The sequence below is a fragment of the Chlorocebus sabaeus genome, chromosome 9 (assembly GCF_047675955.1).
Source record: "Chlorocebus sabaeus isolate Y175 chromosome 9, mChlSab1.0.hap1, whole genome shotgun sequence".
In the NCBI taxonomy this organism is placed as follows: Eukaryota; Metazoa; Chordata; class Mammalia; order Primates; family Cercopithecidae; genus Chlorocebus; species Chlorocebus sabaeus.
The window spans coordinates 79654509-79678944 of record NC_132912.1 but is presented as its reverse complement, the minus strand read 5'-3'; the positions used below and the strand labels follow the sequence as shown (position 1 = coordinate 79678944).

General features: G+C 39.5%; 1 protein-coding gene across 17 annotated transcripts in view; it reads right to left on the bottom strand.

Moving 5' to 3' along the window:
* RHOBTB1 (Rho related BTB domain containing 1) overlaps nt 1-24436 on the bottom strand; it is a 132341-nt gene that overhangs the window by 56270 nt on the left and 51635 nt on the right. For 3 of the 17 annotated variants that reach the window (XM_038009206.2, XM_007963339.3, XM_007963347.3), the window contains exons 1-2: nt 18581-18825; nt 16417-16467 (exon numbers count right to left, since the gene is read on the bottom strand). The gene's annotated coding sequence lies outside the window, so the exon portion shown is untranslated. Of the gene's footprint in view, nt 1-7026; nt 7221-10815; nt 10888-12018; nt 12181-16416; nt 16468-18580; nt 18826-19259; nt 19366-24436 lie in introns of those variants that run through there. The other 14 variants (XM_038009204.2, XM_007963340.3, XM_038009203.2 and 11 more) reach the window with 12 other exon arrangements.

Genomic DNA, 24436 nt, shown 5'->3' with positions numbered 1-24436 from the left:
CTAATATGCTCCTGAATGAACATTGAGTCATTGAAGAAATTTAAAAGAAACCTTAGAAATGTATTGAAATAAATGAAAATGCAAACACAACATTCCAAAACCTATGGAATACTGCACAAATGGTACTCAGAGGAAAGTTTATTGCAATAAATGCCTAAAATGCCTATATCAAAAAGGTAGAAAAACCTCAAATAAACAACCTTATAATATATCTTAGACAAGCAAGAGCAAACTAAACCCAAAATTAGTAGAAGAAAATAATTAATAAAGATCAGCACAGAAAGAAATGAAATTGAGATAAAAACAGAAAAAATCAACAAAATGATTTTTTTTGACAAGATAAGTAAAATGGACAAATCTTTAGCCAGACTAAGAAAAAAAAAAAGAAGACCCAAATAAATAAAATCAGATATAAAAAAAGAGATGTTACAACTGATACTGCTGAAATTCAAAGAATCATTAGGGACCATTATGTATAACTATCTGTCAATAAACTGGAAAACCTAGAAGAAATGGACAAATTCCTAGACACATGCAACTTACGAAGACTGAGCCATGAAGAAACACAAAATCTGAATAGACCAATAACAAGTAACAAGATTGAAGCAGTAATAAAAACGTCTCCCATCAAGTAAATAGCCAGGACATGGTTGGGCGTGGTGGCTCACACCTGTAATCCCAGCACTTTGTGGGGCTGAGGCGGGCAGATCACTTGAGGTCAGGAGCTCAAGACCAGCTGGACCAACATGGGGAAACCCCATCCCCCGTCTCTACTAAAAATACAAAAATTAGCTAGGTGTGGTGGTGCACGCCTGTAACCCCAAGCTACTTGGGAGGCCGAGGCAGGAGAATCACTTGAACTCGGAAGGCAGGGGTTGCAGTAAGCTGAGACTGCACCACTGCACTCCAGCTAGGGCAACAGAGCAAGACTCTGTCCAAAATAAATAAATGTCCAAACAAACAAACAAACAAACAAACAAATAAGGACAGGAACTGATGGCTTCACTGCTAAACTCTCAAACACTTAAGAATTAGTAGCAATCCTACTCAAGCTATTCCAAAGAATTAAGAAGGAAGGAATACTTCCAAACTTACTCTACGACTCCAGTGTTATCCTGATACTACAAACAGTCAAAGACACAACAAAGAAAGAGAGCTACAGGCCAATATATCTAATACACATAGATGCAAAATTCCTCAACATAATACTAGCAAATCAAATTCAACAACACACTAAAAAGATTTTCATCATGATAAGTGACATTCACCCCAGGGATGTAAGGATGGTTCAACATATGTAAATCAATAAATGTGACACATCATCTGAACAGAATGAAGGAAAAAAACAACATGATCGTTTCAATAGATGCCAAAGAAGCATTCAGTAAAATTCAACATTCCTTCATAAAATTTCCCAAAAACCTGGGTATGGAAGGAACATATCTCAACACAATAAAAGACATATATAACAGACTGACTGTATCATACTGAATGAGGAAAAAGTGAAAGTCTTTTCTCTAAGATCTGGAACAAGACTAGCATGCCCACTGTCACCACTTTTATTCAACATAATACTAGAAATTCTAGTCAGAGCAACTGGACATGAGAAAGAAATAAAGGGCATTCAAATTGTAATGGGAGAAGTCAAATTATCCTTGTTTGCAGATGATACAATCTTATATTTAGAACAAACTAAATATCCCACAGAAAATGATCAGAACTGATAAACAGTAAAGTTTCAGGATATGAAATCAATACACAAAAATAAGTAGCATTTCTATATGCCAACAATGAACAATCTGAAAAAGAAATCAAGAAAGTAATCCAATTTATCATAGCTACAAATAAAACAAAATGCCTAGAAGAAGTGAAAGTTATCTAAAATGAAAACTATGAGACATTGAGGACACAAAAAATGGAAAGTTACTCCAAGTTCATAAATGGGAAGAATCAATATTGTTACAATGCCTATACTACCCAAGGCAATCTACAGATTCAGTTGACTCAAGTGTTAGTCTCCTTTGGCAACACCCTTACAGACGCACCCAAGATCAGTACTTTGCATCCTTCAATCCAGTCAAGTTGACACTCAGTATTAATCATCACTGCTTTCTTAAGCAAAAAGAATAGAGCTGGAGGCATCACATTATCTGACTTCAAATTATACTACAAAGCTATAGTAACCAAAAAAGCATGGGACTGGCATAAAAACAGACACACTGACCAATGGAAGAGAACAGAGAACCCAGAAATAAATTCCCACATTTACAGCCAACTTGTTTTTGACAAAGGTGCTGAGAACATACACTGGGGAAAAGGCAGTCTCTTCAATAAACGGTGTTGGGAAAATTGGAGATCCATAAGCAGAAGAATGAAACTAGACCCCTGTCTCATGCCACACACAAAAATTAAATCAAAATAGATTAAATACTTATATCTAAGACCTCAGACTATGAAACTATTATAAGAAAATATTGACGAAACACTCCAGGACATTGGGCTGGGCAAAGATTTCCTGAGATCACACAGCAAAAATGGACAAACAGGATTACATCAAGCATAGCAAAGGAAACAATAAAGTAAAGAGACAATCCACAGAATGGGAGAAAATATTTGCAAATTACCCATCTGACAAGGGATTAATAACCAGAACATATAAGGAGCTCAAATAACTTAACAGAAAAAAAATCCAATTTAAAAATGGTAAAAGAACTGCATAGATATTTCTTAGAAAAGGACGTACAAATAGCTAACACATATATGAAAAAATGCTCAATATCATTAGTCATCAGAGAAACACAAGTGAAAACTACAATAAGATATAATCTCACCCCAGTTAAAATGGTTTTTATGAAAAAGACAGGCAATAATGATTGCTGGTGAGGATATAGAGAAATGGGAACCCTTGCAAGGTGCTGGTGAGAATGCAAATTAGCACAGCCATTTTGGAAAACAATATGGATGTTCCTCAAAAAACTAAAAATCAAACTCTCTTATGATCCAGCAATCCCACTGCTGGGTATATATCCAAAACAACAAAAAAAAGGAAAATTACTATATCAAAGCGATATCTACATTCCCATGTTTATTGCAGTACTACTTAAAATACTAAGATATGGAATAAACCTGTGTCCATCAGCAGATGAATGGAAAAGAAATCCTGTTGTTTGAAACAACATGGATGGAACTGAAGGATATTATGTTAAATAAAATAAACCAGGCACAAAAAGACAAATATTTCATGTTCTCACTCATATATCGGAGCTAAAAAAAAATTTGAGCTCATGGAGGTAGAGAATAGAATAGAATGGTGGTTAGCAGAGGCTGGGAAGGGTAGTGGAAAGGGGTACAGAAAGGGGATGGCTAGTGGGTAAAAAATACAGTTACACAGAAGGAGTAAGATCTAGAGTTTGGTAGCACAACGGGGCAACTATAATAAATTAACAATAATTTATTGCATATTTTAAAATAACTAAGAGTGGAATTGGAATGTTTCTAACACAAAAAAATGATAAATGCTTGAAGTTATGGATACCCCAATGTATTAGTCTGTTCGCACATTGCTATAAAGAATTGAGAATGGGTAATTTATAAAGAAAAGAGGTGTACCTGACTCACAGTTCTACAGGCAGATAGGAAGCATGGCCTGGGAGGCCTCAGGAAACTTACAATCATGGTGGAGGGTGAAGGGGAAGCAAGCGTGTCTTCACTTGGCAGCAGGAGAGAGAGAGCAAAGGGGTAAGTGCTACACACTTCTAAACAACCAGATCTCCTGAGAACTCCAATATGAGAACAGCAAGGGGGAAGTCTGCCCCCATGATTCAATCACCTCCAACCAGGCCCCTCCTTCAACATGTGGGGATTATAATTGGATATGAGATTTGGGCGGGGACACAGAACTAAACCATATCACCCAGTTACCATGATTTGATTATTATACATTTTATGTTTGTAGCAAAATATCACATGTACCCCATAAATATGTACAACTAACATGCATCCATAATAATTGAAAACGAAAAATTAAAAAAACAGATTATTGAAAGAAAAAGGACATGATAATAAATTTCTGACTTGGGTCAAATTGATATTTATATGAAAGCAACATAAAGCTGTTCTTAGATATCAAAGACTCAGGTCAAAAAACCCAAGTTCCCTTAAGGAAACTGCTCAAAGATACTAGCCAAAACACCTAGAGATAACTGAAAATTAAATACTAAAAACAAACAAAGGCATCAAGGCTTTAAAGAACTACGGAAACCAAAGCCAATAAAAACGTAAGATCATCCTACGTAGTTATTTTGAATTTGGTTACAAAATGGTATAGAAAAAGTATCTGCCAGAGATAATCTAGAAGTTTACAAAAGGCCAATTCATAATAGAAGTCACATGAACCTTCATAGACCAAAAGACATAGAATAAAACGAAGAAAACTTAAGTATAAGGAGAAACTCACAACAATAACAAATATATGGGACAAAAAATCAGAATAAAGCAATGTCAGATTAAGAAAGTGAAAATAAACAACACATGGGTGATCTGAATAACAAATACTAAGGCTAAATTAATAAATATCCCACATTTTTAAACCTATAGAAAGATAGCTTTCTTTCAAGTGTTCTTGGCACATTTAAAAAGCTGACCACATACTGGGCCATAAGGCCCCAAATCCCCCAAAGTGTAAATTGTTGTCAACCAAATTCTCTGCCCACAAAGAAGTAAATGAAACAATTGAAAGGAAAAGCTCTATAACATGAACAAAAAATCTCAACCCTTGTAAATTTAAAAAATACTTTCTAATATATCCATCTAAGGTAATAATTTTATAAATAGGCAATGTTTTAAAAGCAAATATATTTACCACATCTTTAAAAAAAAATGAAAACAACCTATGACAAGTGAGGGAATGATTAAGATACTTGCTAAGTGATATTAGACAAATTAATCTGTCGGAGCCTGTATTTTCTTATCTGTAAACTGGGGATAATTATCTCCTTCCATGGGTTGTTGTGAATATTATATTAGATAATGCTTGTGAAATATTTCAACCTCTGTGCTTAGTATCAAGAGAACATCAGTACGTCTCATCTATTAAGATTGTCATCAAAGTTATGCTTATGATGAGTTTGCAATAATCCAGAGAAATGCTGATATTATTGAGGGGAAAGTGTGGAATAGTAATGTGAAATACATTGGACTGAAACAACAGTAAATAAGTATGTGTAACCCAAATAAAATTGTGCCTCACGCACTCACCCAAAGCACTGTCTTAGCACAGTGGCAAAGCAAAAGAAACACAAACTGATTCTTAGAAAGCTGTGAACCATGTAGCTGCTTATGAATAGAGAGGTGTGACTTACCTCACCTGTTACGCATCTTACAGTGAACCTCCTAAAAAAGTCTCTTTGAAATGTTGCCCTCTGGAGTCTCACCTTTCATGACAACTGCTCAAATCTGTCTTTCTGCCTCTCAGGACCTGGGATCTCTTCCTTTCAGGTCCTTCTTCATCCCTTCTTACAGGGCTAGCCATCATTCTCTGCTTGTCTTACTTGCATTCCCATCCATTACTTCCCTCTGACAAATAAACAAATCTTTCTTGGGACTTAACCCTTTTTTAAGGGGGTTGGGTTGGTTTTAATATGTGACTATTTAAAATTCAATAACTGTATCTCTGTCATGTAACAGGAAGCAACACTGACATTTTCCCTCTGCAACAACAATACATGAAAAACAAAACAAACTGGAAGGAAATACACTAGAAAGCAACACTAATTGTTTCTGGACAATGAGGCTATAACTTGTTCCTGCCATTTTCTACTTTACTTTTGATTTCACATTTTCTACAATGCACGTCTTACTTTTTTAAAAAAAATGTGAGATAAAATCCACATGCTACACAACTTATTCTTTTAAAATATACAATTCAGTGGTGTTTATGATATTCACAGGGTGGTGCAACCATTCCTGCTATTTAATTCCAGAATATTTCCATTATCCCCCAAAGAAACCTTGTATCCACGTATCCACTAGCAGTCATTCTCTATTCTCATTCGCCCCAGCTCTGGCAACCACAAATCTACTTTCTGTCTCTACAGATTTTCCTATTCTGGACACTTCATGTGAATGGAATCATGCAATATGTGGCCTATTGGGTCTGTCTTCTTTCACTTAGCGTAGTATTTGCATTTTCATCCATATTGTAGCACCTTTCAGTACTCCATTACTTTTTATGGCTGAATAATATTCTTAGACATATTATTTCTATAATGAGAAAGATGTTTTAGCTTTTTAAAAACTAATGGATAGATTAAGTATAACCCTTGATTGTCACTTCTACTAAGAGTACACTTCACTAAGAGTACAACCCAATCATAACACATGATTTTTGATAACACATAAATTGTTTTTCAAAACCATATGTACATAAAAAGCATAGAGAGTCTGCTAAACCTGTTTCTTTCTCTGACTCGAGCTCTCACATAAAAAAAAAACCCCACAGGAATCAAAATGTTTTTCTGAATATCAAACACAGAAATTGAACCATATAAAAAGACAGCTGTGGATATTCAGGACAAACACATACAATTCTATCTCAAACAGAAGATGAAAAATTCTTGGCTTTTAAATCTTGAGCATTCAAAGGGAATACTTACGGTAACTGAAATGAGAATTTTAAAAAACTGGAAACAGGGCACATGAAATACTCTGTGGCAATCAATTGTAGTTAAAGATAGTCTAAGCTCAGATCAATATAGCATAATTCAGCTTTACATTCATTAAGAAGAAAGTAGTTCCAGATTTGTTGGTATGCATGCCATGTATGTATTTGTGTACCTGGAAATCACAAACACATAAATATTGATGCACACTCAGTGCCCAAATTTAACGTTGCAATCTTTACTTGGAAAGGCAGCTTTCTACACATTTTCAGTGACAAGGGAGACATCCTGATGGAAGCTAACAGTAGCTAGCTCATATAAAGTAATGGTTCAGGCAAACATAGAATTCTGTAAATGAAGGACTTACCCTGGACATAAAATGTGAGGTGTTTCAAACACACTGAGGGTGAAGTCGGGTGGTGACCAGAAGTAGGGCACTGGTGGTGTACTGGTTCTTGATCTAGGTGCCAGTTACATAGGTATGTTCAGTTTGCAAAAAGTCATCAGGACGTACATTTGCGATCTGCATACATTTCTCTATGTGTTATACTTCAGTACTTTCTTAAAGTAAAAAAAAAAAAAGAAAGAAAGAAAGAAACAAGAAACTCTACACATTGATTTTGGAGGCCCTATCATCCTCATGGGGGTGGGGCTTAGCTAAGAGCTGGATGGGGAAGTTTTGTCAAGAATTAATAATCAAAATATTGGTCAAGTCTTTAGAGATGGCAAAGTTGTAAGCGCTCATTTAAGAAAGCTAATACCAAGGCTGTAGACTGTGGGTGTTTAAAAACCCATACTCATGAAGAAAAGTCTCCACAGCCTTCTGTAGTAAGTTACTCATTGAAAGCATTCTCTAAAGATGTTACCAGGTTAGCTTCTGGAGCAGCAGGATGACCACCTGCTGTGGTCTTCTGATACAATGACAATCAAGCAATTGTATGTAAACATTCAAGAGACTATCATATGCTCGTTAGGACTAGGCTGTGCTTTGATTCAGGCAAAGGAAGAAACGTTTTGTCAGGTTTTCACAGCAACGTTAGACCATAAATGCAAAAGTGCTGGTGGAAAATTAACCAGACTTCCTAAGATCTCTTACTTTATTTGAAGTTATTGGCTAATAACAATGAATAGTTTCCAGCTAGTATTTTTCAGGGCATGTTCCTATACCTTCCAACTTTAGGTAGAAATTATTACATGAAAGATTGTACTATTTTAAAAAGCAGGATGAAGCACTGTTTGTGGAAGTGGAAAATGATACCAGTCTGGAGTGCGACTAGAAATTTTAAGCCAAAAGACTTTAAAATGTCATAACTTTCATCCAATTTTAAGGTTTTATTCCTGGAAAAATAATAAATGTATAGAAAAATATTTCATTTAAAGAATGTTCATCAGCTGGGTATGGTGGCTCAAACCTGTAATCCCAGCACTTTGGGAGGTCGAGGCAGGCAGATCACGAGGTCAGGAGTTTGAGACCAGCCTGGCCAACATAGTGAAACCTCGTCTCTACTAAAAATACAAAAATTAGTTGGGTGTGGTGGCACACGCCTGTAGTCCAAGTTACTTGGGAGGCTGAGGCAGGAGGTGGAGGTTGCAGTGAGCCGAGACCACGCCATTGCACTCCAGCCTGGGTGATAGAGTGAGACTCCGTCAAAAAAAAAAAAAAAAAAAAAAAAGAATATTCATCATCGTATCACTATTTGTGGAAACAAAAATAACTTTAGAAGTCCAAACAAAGGAGATGGGTTAAAGAAAAATGAATATATGTCCATCAAAAATGTGCTATAGGAGTACACTTATTGTTATATTAAGATGTTCATGATAAATCTTTACATTAAAAAAGATTTAAAAATTTACAGAATAACACCACTCCTTAAAAATTATGTGCCTAAATTCACACAAAAAGATTGAGATAGAGATATACTAAAATACTAATGCCAACATCTTTTATAGGACAGGATTATAAATCATTTTAATTTTTTTATTTTTCTCATCTATATATTCCATCTCTTCTATAGTGAACATATGCTTTTTGTGAAACAAAGAAATTTTACAAGAAAGAGGGCATGGAGGTAGGAAAACAAGGAAATAAAATACCTTCATGTGTGAGAAAACATTCTTCCTTCATTATGTGAAATTAACATCTACTCTTGACCTTCTCTCTGCGTACCTTAAGAACTTTGTGTGAAATGTCTTTTATATGGTAGGGAACAGCCTTGCTGTTCCTGGACACTTCTTTTCAATCCTGAGCAGATGTCCCACTCATCAATATATCATCTTGGAGTTCCTGGTTATTCAGCTCCCTTTACTTCTATCAAAGGAACTAATACCTCAATAGGCCCAACCACAAAAACTACATAGCCCCTCAGCCTAGAACAATGCAACAAGGATATACCTGTTGCATGCTAGGTGTAGGAACAAGGCCATGGGAAAACATTCTCTAATCTTTCCAGATCAAGTCATGAGACTTTGAGAGATTTCAGTAGTCATGTCAGAAGAGAGTCCCTGGTCTACTTCAAATAAATAGAGTTTAAAGAATATTAGAATCTGATCTAAGGGTTCATTGTTGACTTTTGTTTGATACACACAAAGGGAAACAAGTTCCTTTACTTGAAGCCACTTTCCAGGAGCCTTAATGATCAGCTGCCAAATTTAGCCTTTGGCTCCATGTCCACTGTGTCGATTATTCTCCCATGCTTACTGAAGTGAGGCCAAATCTCATCCCTATTTAGAGAGAACAAATCTTGATGAAATGGAGAGCTGGTGAACCTGTATTGTAAAGAGCCAGAACATACTCTAATGAATGGAAGCACATGGGCCTCATGGCTTATGTTTTAAAAGTACGTTCACATGAAAGGATCAATGGCCGTGGGCGTGCTATATGAGACATAGAGAGGAGGGGAAGATACAGAGAAGGCAGTCGAGATTGGCTGCTCATTGGACTCACTGGGGGATTTGTTTTGTTTTGCATACTGCTATCTGTACAAGAATGTTCTTGGCAGCACTATCCAAAATAGCCAACAACTGGAAACAACCCATCAACAGTAGAACGGATAAAAACTAATAAATTGAGGCCTATTTATACAATGGAATATTATACACCACTAAAAATGAATGAACTACTGCTACACACATTATGGATGAATCTCAGAAACATAATATTGAAGCCAGGTACAAAAGAATACATAGGATATGATTTCATTTATATAAAGTCCAAAAGCAGGCAAAACTAATTTATGGTATTAGAAGTCAAGATAAGGGTTACATTGATTGGGTAGTGGCTAGATAGGGGCATGAGAAGGGCTTCTGGGTGCTGGTAATGTTCTGTTTCTATATTTAGGTGCTGGTTATGTGAGTGTATTCAATTTAGGAAAATTTTTTATATACTTATAATTTGTTTTTCAAATATAAGATATACTTCGATAAAACAGTTTTAGTTCAGATTCCTGGGCCCTAACACGGATCTACTAAAACTGTAGGCTCTAAGTTCTTTGAGGTATTCAGTGTAAAGCAAGGTTGGGAATCACTACACCAGATAATCTATATCCATTGGTGTGCAGAAGCCAGCCCCTACTAGACCACAAGAACTAGCTGTTAAATTTTTAGGAATTTTGCAGGCCCATTAGTGCCAGTATTAAAAATTAAATTACATCAGTTTACAATTACATAAATTATACTAAAAACAAAGATAATAAGTACTCAAAATGCATCACTTTCTAGCTATTTCTGTTTACTATTATCTATATTTTGAGGCTATTCACGCCAATTTTATCTATATGGTGAAAGTACAATACAATGGTGTGACACCGCATCATCTCTTTCCAACTCTGTGCTCAGCCACATCAGCAGCTTGAAATTGGACGTGGTGGGAATATTTACACCACAGAAATCAGCAGCCACTACCAATCAGTGCTTGCGTATTGTTCTAGATCTAAGAAAATAATTTAAAACTGTTAATAATGGAGATTAAACTTAAAAGTGTGCTATATGTGTAGGTGTGGCACTATGAATAGTACGTTTGAAAAATATTCTTTCAGTATTAAAAATTATCATCCGGTTCAGCAAGGAAGTTATTCACATCATGGATGAATGAGTAGAGTTCTGACGTATGTCTTTGATGTTTCACTTTTGTCTTACTGATTAACATAAAAGAAAATACCTGCCAGCATTTATATGGGAGCTGCACCCCTTAATCAACTGCAACATAGGTTGGCCTATGGATAGAAGAGTTCTGCAAAAAACAACAAAAGCATACTGTGAGACCTAATCGGCTATACTGAATTTACAATAACAAGTACTACAGAGTTTATTATTATTTGTAAACAGTGTACTACACATTCTTTATGTCATTAAAATTTATGTCAATTTGTGTATGCACATACATGCATTTTACTTTTTTCCAGGAGAGCTGGTTGATTTACCAGGTCATCACCACCTACATCCCTCCTATGTTTAAGATTCCATGACTCTCTATTATGATTCAAGAAACAAGCAAACAAAATAAGGTCTGGTTATGGCCTATTAAGCATGAATTTCAGCATAAGATATAGTAACCACTATTCTTTAGGACCTCATGACTCAAAGTGTGGTCCACAGACCAGCAGCACTGGCATCAATGGGGAGCTTGTTAGAAATGCATGATCTCGGGCCCCATCCCAGAATTACTGAATCAGAATCTGCACTTTAACAAGATGCCCATTCTTGTACACACATGAAAGCCTGAGCACAGCTTTAAAAGCAATTAATTCCTTGGTAAGAATAAAAACTTACATATAATCAGTTTGAGATTAGTAGAAGGTTAAGGACAATATAGCAACTGGTGAGTTCTCAGCACCTAGCCCCAGTTCAGCCACTTCATAGCACTGGGAAAGACGTATACTTGCTACTTTTAAATTTGAAGAAAAGGACATCCATCTTGTAATATGCATTTACCAAATACTAAAAGTGAAATTGTACCATCAGGATAATAAAGTCTATTCTAGGCCACTTGGATTATTACTAAAAAAGGAAAAACAGGTACAAGTATTTAAAAAATATATATCAAAGCAGTAGCTTTCCTCCACATATGTGATGAATTGGAGGTGTTGGCAAGGACTCAGTTCCAAAAGTCCAAAGCAGGGCAGCAAGTGCCACATGTCGAAATGTGGCAGCTGGGGAGAGGAGTGCAGAAAACACTTCCCAGCGATGTAATTTAGGCCAGGGTACTTATCAAGTGCTGCCGGTGAAATGGGGAAATTGTGGTGTTTATGCTTTTCCTATCAATATATCAGTCAGCAACACGTGACAAAAAGAAAAGGCAGGAGCAGCATACCTCAAATACTCAATACTACAGTGAATTGAAATGAAGGTAGCGAAGTCTCACCTTTCAAAATTGAAAGCAAAAATTTTCTACTGGCAATAATATTCTCTGGAAATATTTCTTAGTTATCTGGCTGGAAATAGTGGCTTTGAGATACAAAGTTCCATGTAGAACACACGTTAGCTACTTAGGAACAGTGTCTGGAAGAAAATGAGAGCCACAAATCTGCAAAAGAAGCTTGGTATTAGTTTGCAGCAGAAACTAAGGCAATAAAATAATTCAATGCAAGTAAACTTTGGCAACCTTAGAGTGTGAAGAAAACAAATGTAATGGAGACTGGGCCACTGGAACCCAGAGAGACCACTGGGCCTGTTGTGTTCAAGAAAAAAAAGGTTCCTATAACCATTCCTTGCAAATCAGAATTCAAATGACTCCAGTAAATTTAGAGACAAAATGATACAACTGCCCTAATATATTAAAACACTTTCTTTTGACATACTCTAGGAAGGCTAAGAAGAGAGCTAACCCTTATTGAGCACCTACTATGTGCTTTACATGCATGAGGCTTTTATAACATCCTCATAACCCTCTGATGGGGGAGGGGATACTGTTCCCATTTTACAGTTGAGGAAAGTAAGGTCATATTTCACCTAAGTTGCATAGTTAATGAAAAGCCAGAGTTTGGTCAAAATGAAAAAGCGCCAAATGGATCACATAACAAAGACAGCTTGGAAGGGTTCTTGTAACAAAGACAGCTTAGAAGGGTGTTATGTTTTGAATAAGAGAAAAAGACTATTTTATCTCAGCACCACCGAAGATAAGTGAGGTTTCTCCTAGTACCCACCATATCTTTACACGACTAGAATTCTCTTATCAGCATTTCTGGATGTACCTTGGGTTTCACATGTATATCATACTTGCTAGTTGTATTTCAGGCTATGTTGGAAGATTTAGAAGACTTGGCACTTTTCAGGCAGTGTTAGGTAACGGAACTGGGCTTTGGCTGGGACTTGGAAGCCTGGGTTCAGTTCAGATGGTGTCACTTATTAACTATGAGAGTAGTCAAGTTACGTTGCCTCTCTGGGTGCCAGTGTTTTCCATCTACATGAGGTTGGGCTAGGTATCCTTAATAAGGACATTCCTGGCTCCATGATTCAACTCTCTATGACCCAACTGTTTAAGATTGTGACAACTTCCATCAAAATACATTTAAAATGACCTAAACAGTTAGCCAATTTATCTAGGCAAAAATGTTATGTAGTTCAAATTTAAATACAAAATTTAGAAAGTAGAAACAAACCCAGAAGAATAACTTCTATACTCCAACATCTGCAAGAGTAACCTGTAATGAAATGGTTTAAAGTGTTGCTTTTGGTGGTGGGTTGGGGGAGGTGTTATTTAGAGCAAATATATATTCAAGTTCTTAGACAGCATTGGGTGCAAATCCAAGCTCTGTTTCCTAGTAGTTCTTTAACATCTCTGAGTTCCATTTCTTGCCTCTGTAAAGTTGGAATGGATAATGAATATTAGCTGCAATTTAGTTAACGTGTCTGGCATCTAGTAGGGGCATAAATGCTAGTTTATTGTTATCACAGCAGTCATTAAGGGTTTGGTCTATGGTTGGGTAACAATTCAAAGGAAATTTCTCCACAGAGAGATGGAACCTAAGATCATAACCTTATTAACACTGGGAACTTGCCATTAACCTGTGTCTATGCAATAAATAAACTCAGGTGCACAGTGGAGACATGTAATTGCTTTCTTCTAGACCTATTGGCATCGCTTTCTTTGTAAAACTTGCTAATTCGTTCTTTAGTGGATAAAGCCTGACTGGAGGCATGCTGATGTATTTGATGACAGAGCTCAAGGAAGTTTCTGAAGACAGGAGTGTCCTGGGACATCTGGAAAAAGTGACAGTCATAATCACATGTCCATCCTTTTTGGCGTTTTTTGCCAGTTTTCCAATATCTGTCCTATGGGCACAAGGAACAAAAGGTGCCAGGAAAAGGAGGAAGTGGGTCCTATTTGTTTACAAACTAAAAATAAAAAAATTCTGATGCTAACAAATAACTAATCTGTAAATATCCCATCCATTGGAGTGACTGCTTCTTGATCCTTCCCCCAAAAGCTTTCCCTTTCCTTTTCCTCTTCCCTGCTGCCCATACACTCACCCATCTCCTGCCCTCGTCTACACACACTTTTTGGAACTCATTTTTCCCTCCCTCTCCAAGTTTTGTTTTGGTCTTGTGATGTTGGTGGGAAGCCTGGTGGAGAAGAGAAGAATTCAAATCACCTATGCTCTTTAAACCCTAAAACATGAAGCCAGAGGGAAACTTGAATGGCTTATTTTCTAAAAGGAAGACCAAGAGAAAGTTTTAAACATTTCTCTGTTTTCTACAGGTATATTTCTTGAGCAAAAAAATGGCAGAATTTCAAATGTTTCCAGCGATTTTAAAAGAGGTAAGTCATGCATACTAACCAAAGCCTTATGAAATTCAAAAGAGAAAATAAATGATTGCTAAATGATTATTATTAGAGATACCATGCTAATTCCTAGATCTCTTTTGTTCATAATGTTATGTGATTCAAAGTATAATTTTAGTGCTTAAAATTATAGGTTTATGTTTGCTATACTGATATTTTTGTTATATACCATTATCACAACTAACCCTGTTGATGAGGTCTTGGCCTGTAATGGGATCTTCCCAATAATAATAGTGCTGTTATAGAAAGTGACCTATTTTGTAATGATCCACTATATAACAACTTTTACAGGACAGACGTGTTATAGGACAGCTTATAACATCCCTTTAAATGCTTAAAAAATATCTTCACTAATTAAGATTTTAGAGCTATTAGCTTGAATGGGGGTTATCAGTACATTAAAAAAGATGATATCCTAAGGTTTGCTTTCATAATTTGTTTCCCATTTCATTTTTTAGTACCCTTTTATATAAAACTAGCTAAGAAGGATTAACAACTGTTACAAATTACTTTATGAAAAGAAAGAGGGGAGAAAGGAACTAGGGGAACAGAAGAGAGAGAAGCCTGTCAATTCAGGCAAAACCTGAAAAAGGCTTGCTTAACATTTGGTTGTTATCAGGACTTTGGTTAGGATTTATCTATTATGTATCCGAATCCATCTACGTGGTGCCTTTCAGACAAACTGAGGTTCCAGGAAAAATCCAGTACTTTTAAACATCATGCCAAATTATTATGCTTTCTCAAAGACGCCGTGCAGATTCAAACAGCTCACAATTTTAGGTTACTATGCTTGTGAGGCAATAACATCCTTGAGTTTGAGATACTGCAATTTAGCGGTTCTGGATGACTACATTATCTCTCCCTGTTGGGTTGAAATTCTACATTCTACCCTTTCCCAAACTCTCACCCATTAATCATCTACCCAGACAAAAAAAATGTGCTTGGAAATTTTTTTTCATGCATATATGGAATTGCAAAGTAATTCCACAGAGTGGAAAATGCTGAACTTCTCATAAATGTACCACTGATCCCCAATTCAGCCTTCTGGCAAGTATAATCTTGATTTATTCTCTATTGTTTCATACCTGAATATTTAACATCTTGCCTTTTAAATCTTCCGTAAAATCTTCAAGGCCAGAGACCCCACAATAAAAACTTTCTTATATCTTTGACAGTGTCATGCCAGAAAGTACACATGAATACTTACAATTTCACTAATTTACTTAAGAGAATAGAATTTATTATTTTGCAACAGCTGGGCCATTGTTATTATATGTGCTAGTAATTACCAAGTTATCTTAAACAAGTCACTTAACCTTCTTTGTCTTCAGTTTCCCTAGTGGAAAACAATTTTTCAACTAGAGAGTTTAGGTCTTAGGGTAAGACAAAAACTTTAAAAAAAATCCTATTTGTGCCATTTAATAGAAGTAAGAATTGAACATATTATTTAATGTCTCTCAACTTCCAACTCCTCACCTGTAGTTTGGAACTCAAGGTAGTGGTTTCACCTCCTAGAGATTTTTTTTTTCTTTTTGAAGCAGAATAAGACTATTAATATAAAGAATGCAGCACATTACCTGAACCGTGATTCATGCTCAATAAGTCAATTATTATTATATCAAGTTTCTTCCACCCCAGAGTGCTAAGATTAGCATAGAAGTAAACCCTCAATTATCAAGCACCCAGATCCCCAGTATTCTCAAGCGTGGGCACCATTCTGATGCCTAAAGTGAAAAATAAAACGTCGTATGAAGGACAAACTGGTTTGAGGCCCATATTTGTACCATGGTACTCACAGAGTAAGCAATAATTTTAACAATCATTGAACTCATGACATTCACAACTGAGTCCATAAAAAAGTCAAAGACAAAATTTTTAAAACACAAATGATTAAGAAACCTGTTCTGAAATGCATGCTCAAAATTAGATACAGAATGTTACCAATCTATAGTCATGGGTTTGCACAAAGACACTGACCTGGCTTGCTGGAAGTGAAGAACAGAACACTCGGCTCACAGCTGGACTTACCTACATAAAAGAGAGAAATACTTTATAAATTCTACTGCCTGCCAGGAGTACATGGGGAGCCACTAAAATTTTCAACATACGTTGTTTTCTTTTTTTTCCCCCGAGAAAGGGAAGAATCTGCTTTACTTTTGCTAAGTGCCAGTGTTAATGTGGCATTTCTTAGGGTCAAATACATCCTGAAATAGCTAGGTTAACATTTTGCAGGATTTGTGAAAATATATTTTTGAGCACTTGGGACGATACCAAAAAAAAAAAAAAAACCCAAAAAACATTTGGCCACAAACCGATAGATAACAATGAAAATCTTACAGGCATTTTACAATACAGAAGTCATAGATGTGGTCATCCTATTCAAAATAGCATTTTTAGACAATATAATCATAATTAAAAGACCAAACAATTTTGTTTTTTCCTGTTGTATTTGTATAACTTATCATTTGTATTATTGAGCCAATAACATCCAACTGTTACATGTGTTTCTATTTCCACCTGTGTGATCACACAGCTTGCGTTATGCACTTTAAAAATTTTACACTATCTTCAAACTCTGGGAAAGCAATAATGGGCAAAATTAGTATATTGACTATGATATTCTTGCTTCCTAATGATTTTCCAAAGCCTTCTGTACTAGGATCAACTGGTTAAAGCTTTTTCCCATTAGTATGTCCAAATATGATCCAGGAATCTCAGAGGAAACCATGTTTAATATAATAATTTACTGCCCACTCCACCTGTGGAGCAGAATGCAGACATTATTTATACTGAAAAGAGCTTGTGTTTATTTTCTAGCAAACAGTGACTCTGTTAGGCATCTAAAGGTTACTGGAAATGAAACGTAGTTCCAAATTTCTAAATAGCGTTTGTAAACAAACTTACCAGAGTATGTTTAAAAAGGTCTAAGGCTTGCTAAGACCAAACAAACACAGCCTATTGACTATTTACTATCTGCTGCTCGTCAGAGGACTTATACAAAGATGCAACCACCGATAACGGTATTTTTTTTTTCGGTTTAGAGTATGTTAGTGTAGAACGTACACCACAGCCTCGGTTGGGGGTGGGGGAGCCCCAAACCAGTGAAATCTCAAGCTGAGCGTTTGGCTGGAGTTCAGCAAGGCTCAGTGAACAGCACAGGATGGGGAAGTTCAAAGTCAGGGCGACTCTTTTGGTCTTAACTTCCTAGATTTTCCTAGATCTGGGTGCCCCTGTGTATATATTAACCTTCATGCATTTTTGCCCCCAGCAAATGTGTACAGTCAGCTCCAAAGGCACAGCTTGTGTGCTAACGTGCAAAGCCAAGTCAAAACCCTGTGCTTGGCGCTCTCTTCTAACTTTTTGGCTTGTCCAAGTCTAAATATTGACATTGCTCCTCAGTTGAGATGTTTGATACTGCCGGGGATGAAAACGGTGCAGCTAACAGTAGGATCTAATGATATATTTTTACATAGTTGTGCCTGCCTTCCACTTCCTTTCGGGGGGCAGAGGGCTGGATTCTCTTGCCTGCACATCTCCCCTTGGTTGTTTTCCCCAAAGCTGAGCACACACAGACAAGGTAAGGTGTTCTGCAAGCCCCTCATGGCAGCTTCTCCTGTTGTCACAGCAACTCACAACAGACTCCATAGACACGGGGTTGCGGGGGAGGGGAGGGGAACGCCAAACTGTGGGCTGGCCAGTCAACTCTCAAGAGGGTGCAAGCGCCAAAGGGGCTAGCTTATTCCCCTGTTCGGGTCCTCCGGTACCCGCCCTGCCTCCCCACACTAGCCTTCGAAGGGGAAGCGCCTTCTCGTCGGCGCGGCACCACCCCCTCCCTGGCGCAGCCAGCCTGATAAGGGTGCCTGTTGTACATTTTCTCAGCTCCAAGTTAGGGGTGCGGCTGTGCGGGCGCTCCTAGAAATCTCTTGTGCTCGCCTCTGATGGGAGGGTTCCTGGCCTCTCGGAGAGGCGAGGGCGGCCCCCCTAGCGGCTCGGTCCCACAACTCTCTCTCAGGGCGCTGCTGGCCGCGTGGCACGGCCCAGGGCCCGCACTTGCCACCCGCTGGGGCCGGGGCGGTGGGGGCTCCGCAGCGGCTGCTCGGAGAAGTTTCATAGCATAGAGCACTCACGACACAGAACCTACCCTGAAGCCGAGCGAGACGCGAGCTCTCTCCGCCTTCAAGGGCCGGGGGGAGCGGGGGGGCCCCCGCCACTCAGCAGCAGCCACGGCTGCGCGCGGTCGCGGGTGTGCGGGGCCCCTGCGCGCGGCGCGCCGCCCGCCGCCCAACTTTGCACAAAGGCAGCATGGCACTGCCTCGCCCTGCCGCCTCGCCCGGCGCCGCGGCCGCTCTTCCCAGTCCCGGGCGAGAGGGGCTCGCCCCTTTCCACCCGCAGCCCTCCCCTTCGCCTGCCCCCACCCCGCTCCCAGGCGGGGCAGCCGGGCGGAACGGAGCACCCGGCACCTCGCTCCGCCGCCGTGGCGGCCGCCGCTCGCACTGTGACGTTAGCAGCCTTCGCGGCTATTTATATCCACACGATTGGATTTCATTCATGAAACCGGGGCCTGGTGTGTCTGTGCTCTGGGACACGGGTGGCAAAGGTGCCTCGGCTCTACACAGACCCGACGGGCCCGGGCACGGAAGCGGATCGCCCGGGACAAACCGACACAGAGCATGGGAGACCCCCGCCCTTTCCCCGCGCTGCCGGGAGGGGAGAGTCTGGGCCATCTGTGTCCCCGTACCCCATCCCCTACATCCCATCCACTCCCGTGCCTTTGCTGGCCCTTTGTCCCAGGCTTTGGAAAAGTAAGTTGGGCCACTAACCGGCTGGGCAGCATGGCTCTCTTCCCCCTAGGAGCTGACCGGCCGCGGACTCCGAGGGAGGACATTGGCTTTTGTTTCAAAACCGAGCCCAGCTGCTGACTAAGGGCTGCGTTAGCCCAGCCTCCTCCTCCCTGGGCGGCTGCACGTGCTGGCCGGCTCCTCCATTCTGGGTTACCTTCCTCTGCGACTTGGCCGGAGGGGTCCCAGCAGGGGGCGTAGGGACGCACCACTGACCCCGACCCGGGTACAGAGGTGATTTACAACCTCCTGCAAACGGCTGAGTGAGGAGGTGAAATTGACTGTGGCCTTCCACAGACAGCCCATGCCTCCTCACAGAAACTGCTCTCTCCCAGGCTGACGGTGAGTTCTGAGGACAGAACCAGGGGTAGTTTTCATGCATTCGCATAAATGCTTATAGAGTGACAAGATGCCAGGTGTCTTACCAAGCTCTAAAGAGGTGACATGAAAGCAACCAATTGGGTTCCTGCCCTCAGGGAGCTTTCAGTCAGCCTACTAAAATTAGTATGCCTAACAAAACCTATCACTCCCAGCCTGCAAAGAGACCACTGGGGAATAAAGACACGACTGTGTTCAGCTACCCAGAGGAATGAATATATTCATTTAATATACCTTTATTGTGTAGGCTGTATGCGGAGAGCGGGGGATACAAAGATGGAAACAATGTCATTCTTGGCCTCACCAGTTCTCAGGTAATGTGTTCCTGAGATACTGAAGGACTGGGAAAAAGAGAGCCCATCCTGTTATAAGGGCTACTTCTTTGGCTTATCCCCCCAAAAACAGGATGCGTGAAAAAATTCTAAAAGCAAACACACTTCTCCGTCCCTCAGTTTCTTCCAGGAAGGCGTCTTCAGTTTCCTGATGAATTACCCTACGGCCAAGATTCCCAGGTGAATTCCAGTCCAGTGGATATTTCTATTCTTCCTCGCTTGCTTATATTCTCTTGAAGTCAAAGGCTTGCCTGGTGCTCTCTGAATCCCCAGAGACCCCAGAAAATAGTGGAATCCAATGTTTTTATGAGGAAAGGTATCACCGGTAACCTCCTTTGTTTAAGCCATTTCCATGGCAGTATCTTTGAAAATGGAGTTACCAAGGTCGTAGTCTTTGATACCAGAGAGAGTAGTGAAAAGTCAAGCACAGGTGTCTACTCCAAGAACACATCCAAGAGGTGGGTGATCATTTACTTGGCATAAAACTGACTTCCCATCCCGGCGCGGTGGCTCACGCCTGTAATCCCAGCGCTTTGGGAGGCTGAGGCGGGCGGATCACGAGGTCAGGAGTTCGAGACCAGCCTGGCCAATATGGTGAAACCCCGTCTCTATTAAAAATACAAAAATTAGGGCCGGGCGCGGTGGCTCAAGCCTGTAATCCCAACACTTTGGGAGGCCGAGACGGGCGGATCACGAGGTCAGGAGATCGAGACCATCCTGGCTAACTCGGTGAAACCCCGTCTCTACCAAAAAATACAAAAAACTAGCCGGGCGAGGTGGCAGGCGCCTGTAGTCCCAGCTACTCGGGAGGCTGAGGCAGGAGAATGGCGTAAACCCGGGAGGCGGAGCTTGCAGTGAGCTGAGATCCGGCCACTGCACTCCACCCTGGGCGACAAAGCAAGACTCCGTCTCAAAAAAAAAAAAAAAAAAAAAAAAAAAAAAAAAAAAAAAAAAAAAAAAAAAAATTAGCTGGGCGTGGTGGCACATGCCTGTAGTCTCAGCTACTTGGGAGACTGAGGCAGAAGAATCGCTTGAACCTGGGAGGTGAAGGTTGCAGTGAGCTGAGATTGCGCCACTGCACTCCAGCCTGGGTGACAGAGCAAGACTCAGTCTCAGAAAAAAAAAAAAAAAAAAAAAAAAAACCACAAACTGACTTCCCTTAGTATTTTGCAAAATGACTCCATCTTGAAAGGCTTAATCAAAATACATTCTTTTCAGGTACAAATTTCTTGGGAAAAGTTAATTAACCCTGTTCACTCCTAGCAATCAGCCCTCTTCATTGCAAGCCATTTCTCTTCAAACTGCTCTGGCAGCTAAAAAATAGGGTAGAAACTCAAAAGAAATGGGAATCAACATGTATGGCGGCCCCCATATGTGGTGGGCACAGGGCTGGGTGGCTTAAAACACATTTTCTCATGTAATCCCCACAACAACTGACAAGGCAGATGCTATTATTATCCTAATTATTTTACAGACGAGGTAACAGGCATGGAGAAGTTAGTTTTCCGATGTCTTGACAGTTGCATTTGCACCTGGGGTGGTCTGTGCCAAAGTCTTATTTTATCACTGACTGCTTTTTAACAGCCTGCTTTTCCTCAGTTTCTTCCATTTTCTCAGTTCTAAACTAAAAAGAGTTCAGTGTCATACTTCTCTTAAATAATAGGCAGGTGCCTATACCAGAAAGACACACAAAGACCCCACCTGGCAGGGTACCCTTCAGCTCTTGACCTCCACCCCCAGGGCACACCAAGGCTCACAGGCTTCCAAAACATGTTTCTTCTAAAGGGGATAAAGAAAGTCAGCCATCTTGGAATTACCTAGTTGAGTGCCTAAATCTGAGGGAAACTGGAAGCACTTTCAAGAAAATAAGTTGGTATCAACAGTAATTCAGACACAGCAGAGTAAAAGTCATTGTTCTAGGAAGTCCTTCCAAACAAGGGCAGTGATCAAAGAAAGACGTTGCCACATGGTACTATGCAGCCCCAAACTTTACGTATAAAACCTCAGACTGGAAAAGTTGAAGAAAATGCAGCAAGTAGTACAGACTGTATTTTGCCAATAGGAGAAGAGAGAAAGGGAATCATAGCAAATAACGCCTGTAATCACTGCCATGAGTGTATCCCTGCTCTTGTTATTTCCATGAAACGATCAATTTTTGTATACTAAAATCATTGCTTGCTGATAGAATCAGTACCATTCCCTTTAAGTAAACATAAAAAATAGTACCTAAGTGGAATTAAAGCAACATTGTGTATTTAAACACTTTCATGTTTCTGTTGCACAAAGGTGACTTAAAAACTTTAGATTAGCTTTTATGGCAGCCATTTTATCAAAGTCATAGGATTAAAAAAATCCCACAGGCCGGGCGCGGTGGCTCAAGCCTGTAATCCCAGCACTTTGGGAGGCCGAGACGGGCGGATCACGAGGTCAGGAGATCGAGAGAGACCATCCTGGCTAACATGGTAAAACACCGTCTCTACTAAAAAATACAAAAAACTAGCTGGGCGCAGTGGCGGGCGCCTGTAGTCCCAGCTACTGGGGAGGCTGAGGCAGGAGAATGGCGTAAACCCGGGAGGCGGAGCTTGCAGTGAGCCGAGATCCGGCCACTGCACTCCAGCCTGGGCGACAGAGCTAGACTCCGTCTCAAAAAAAAAAAAGAAAAAAAAAGAAAAAAATCCCACACTCTAGACATAGAATTGTTCCACCATCACAAAAGAATCCTCTCATACTACCTCTTTATATTTGCACCCCCAACCATAAATCTGTTGTCCATCTCTAGAGCTTTTTTATTATTGTGAGATTGTTATATTAATGGGAACGTAAGTATGTAATGTTCTGAGATTTACTTTTTTTTCCTAAGCATAATGCTCTTGAGTTTCATCCACGGTGTTGAACATATCAGTAGTTCATTCCTTATTATTGCTGAATAAATTTTTATTGCATGGATGTACCAGAGTTTGTTTATCCATTCACCCACTGAAGGATATTTGAGTAGTTCCCAGTATTTTGCTATTAATATTATGAAAAACACTTCCATAAACATTTGTGTATAGGTTTTGTGTGAGCATAAGTTTTTATTTCTGTGGGATGAATACTGAATAATGCAATCGCTAGGTCACATGCTAAATAAAAAACTGCTGAACCATTTTCCAAAATGGCTGCACCGTTCAGATTTCCACCAGTAATGTATGAGAGATCTCCACATCCTCAGTAACATTTGTATTGTCATCATTTTTTAAAAAGTTTCACTTGTTATAATAGTTGTGCAGAGACAACTCATTGTAAGTTTTAATTTGCATTCCCCCAATGAATAATAATGTTGAATATATTTTCATTGGCCTTTTTGCCATTCTTATCTCCTCTTTGCTAAAATACCTGCTCAAGTCTTTTGCCTATTTTATAATTGGATTGTCTGTCTTTTTACTGTTGAGTTTTTAAGAGTTTTAAAAAATACATTCTGGGGTGGTAGAATTTTCAAATTGCAAATTAAGTACTACCATCCCAAGGGAACTCTATTTTCAACTCAAATGTATTGTTCAACATTTCTATTGCCATCAATTTTATCAAGAACATTCTTAGGTAAGAGAAGTACTTACATAAAACTCCTATAGAAAGGGTCTTTTCAGGATTATTTTATAAGACTGCATTTCAATGGTTGGTAAGACACAGGGAGACCTTAGCCACGTGTAGCCGAAGCTGAGCCTTGTGACAGGTGCAGATGCCTCCTGGGGCCAAAGCAGCTGGACACAGCAGTGGCTTTGTTCAATCAGAGCTAACCTAAGAAGAGAGATTCATGCTGTCCATCTCTCTGCTCTGGATGCAGCATGTGATGCTGTCATTGGCTATTTACAAGAAATTATCCTGGATGATGAGTTCCAGGTGTTACAGAGAAATTTTGGGGACTAGTACTAATAGGGGTTTGAAGCACAAAAGAGAATACGCTCATGTATGGCCCCATTTTAAAGAATAAGTGTTTGGTAGAAAGGTATATTGAGAAACAGTTGTTGGAGTAGATTTTTGCAGTTAAGCCAGTGGCTTTAATAACACCCGACAACTTTTTGGCGCCCTAAAGAGGAAGACATATTTATGTCTGCTCTGCTGGTGACATATTTATGCTGCTCATGCTTATGGATTTTCTGACTTTTAAGGAAATGCTTCTGGACTATGGAGGAGAATAAGAAGGCTGGGAACTGGCCTTTAGCAGTGGTTTAGTGGCAACTGCCTTGTACAAATCATTTTACATGTTAGCTTCTAGCAATGAGGTCAGTCTGGACAGCACGGGCCTAACAGGCTGTTGGGCTCCAGCTAGTGAGGACAAACAGGAAAGACTGACTGTTCTGAGGCTCTTCATTAATGCTAAGTATTGATGGGTCATAAGGAAAATGACTTGACCTCCTGGGACCTGTTTCTCCTAAAATACCTTATTGCGTTCAGTCACTCTAGTATTCC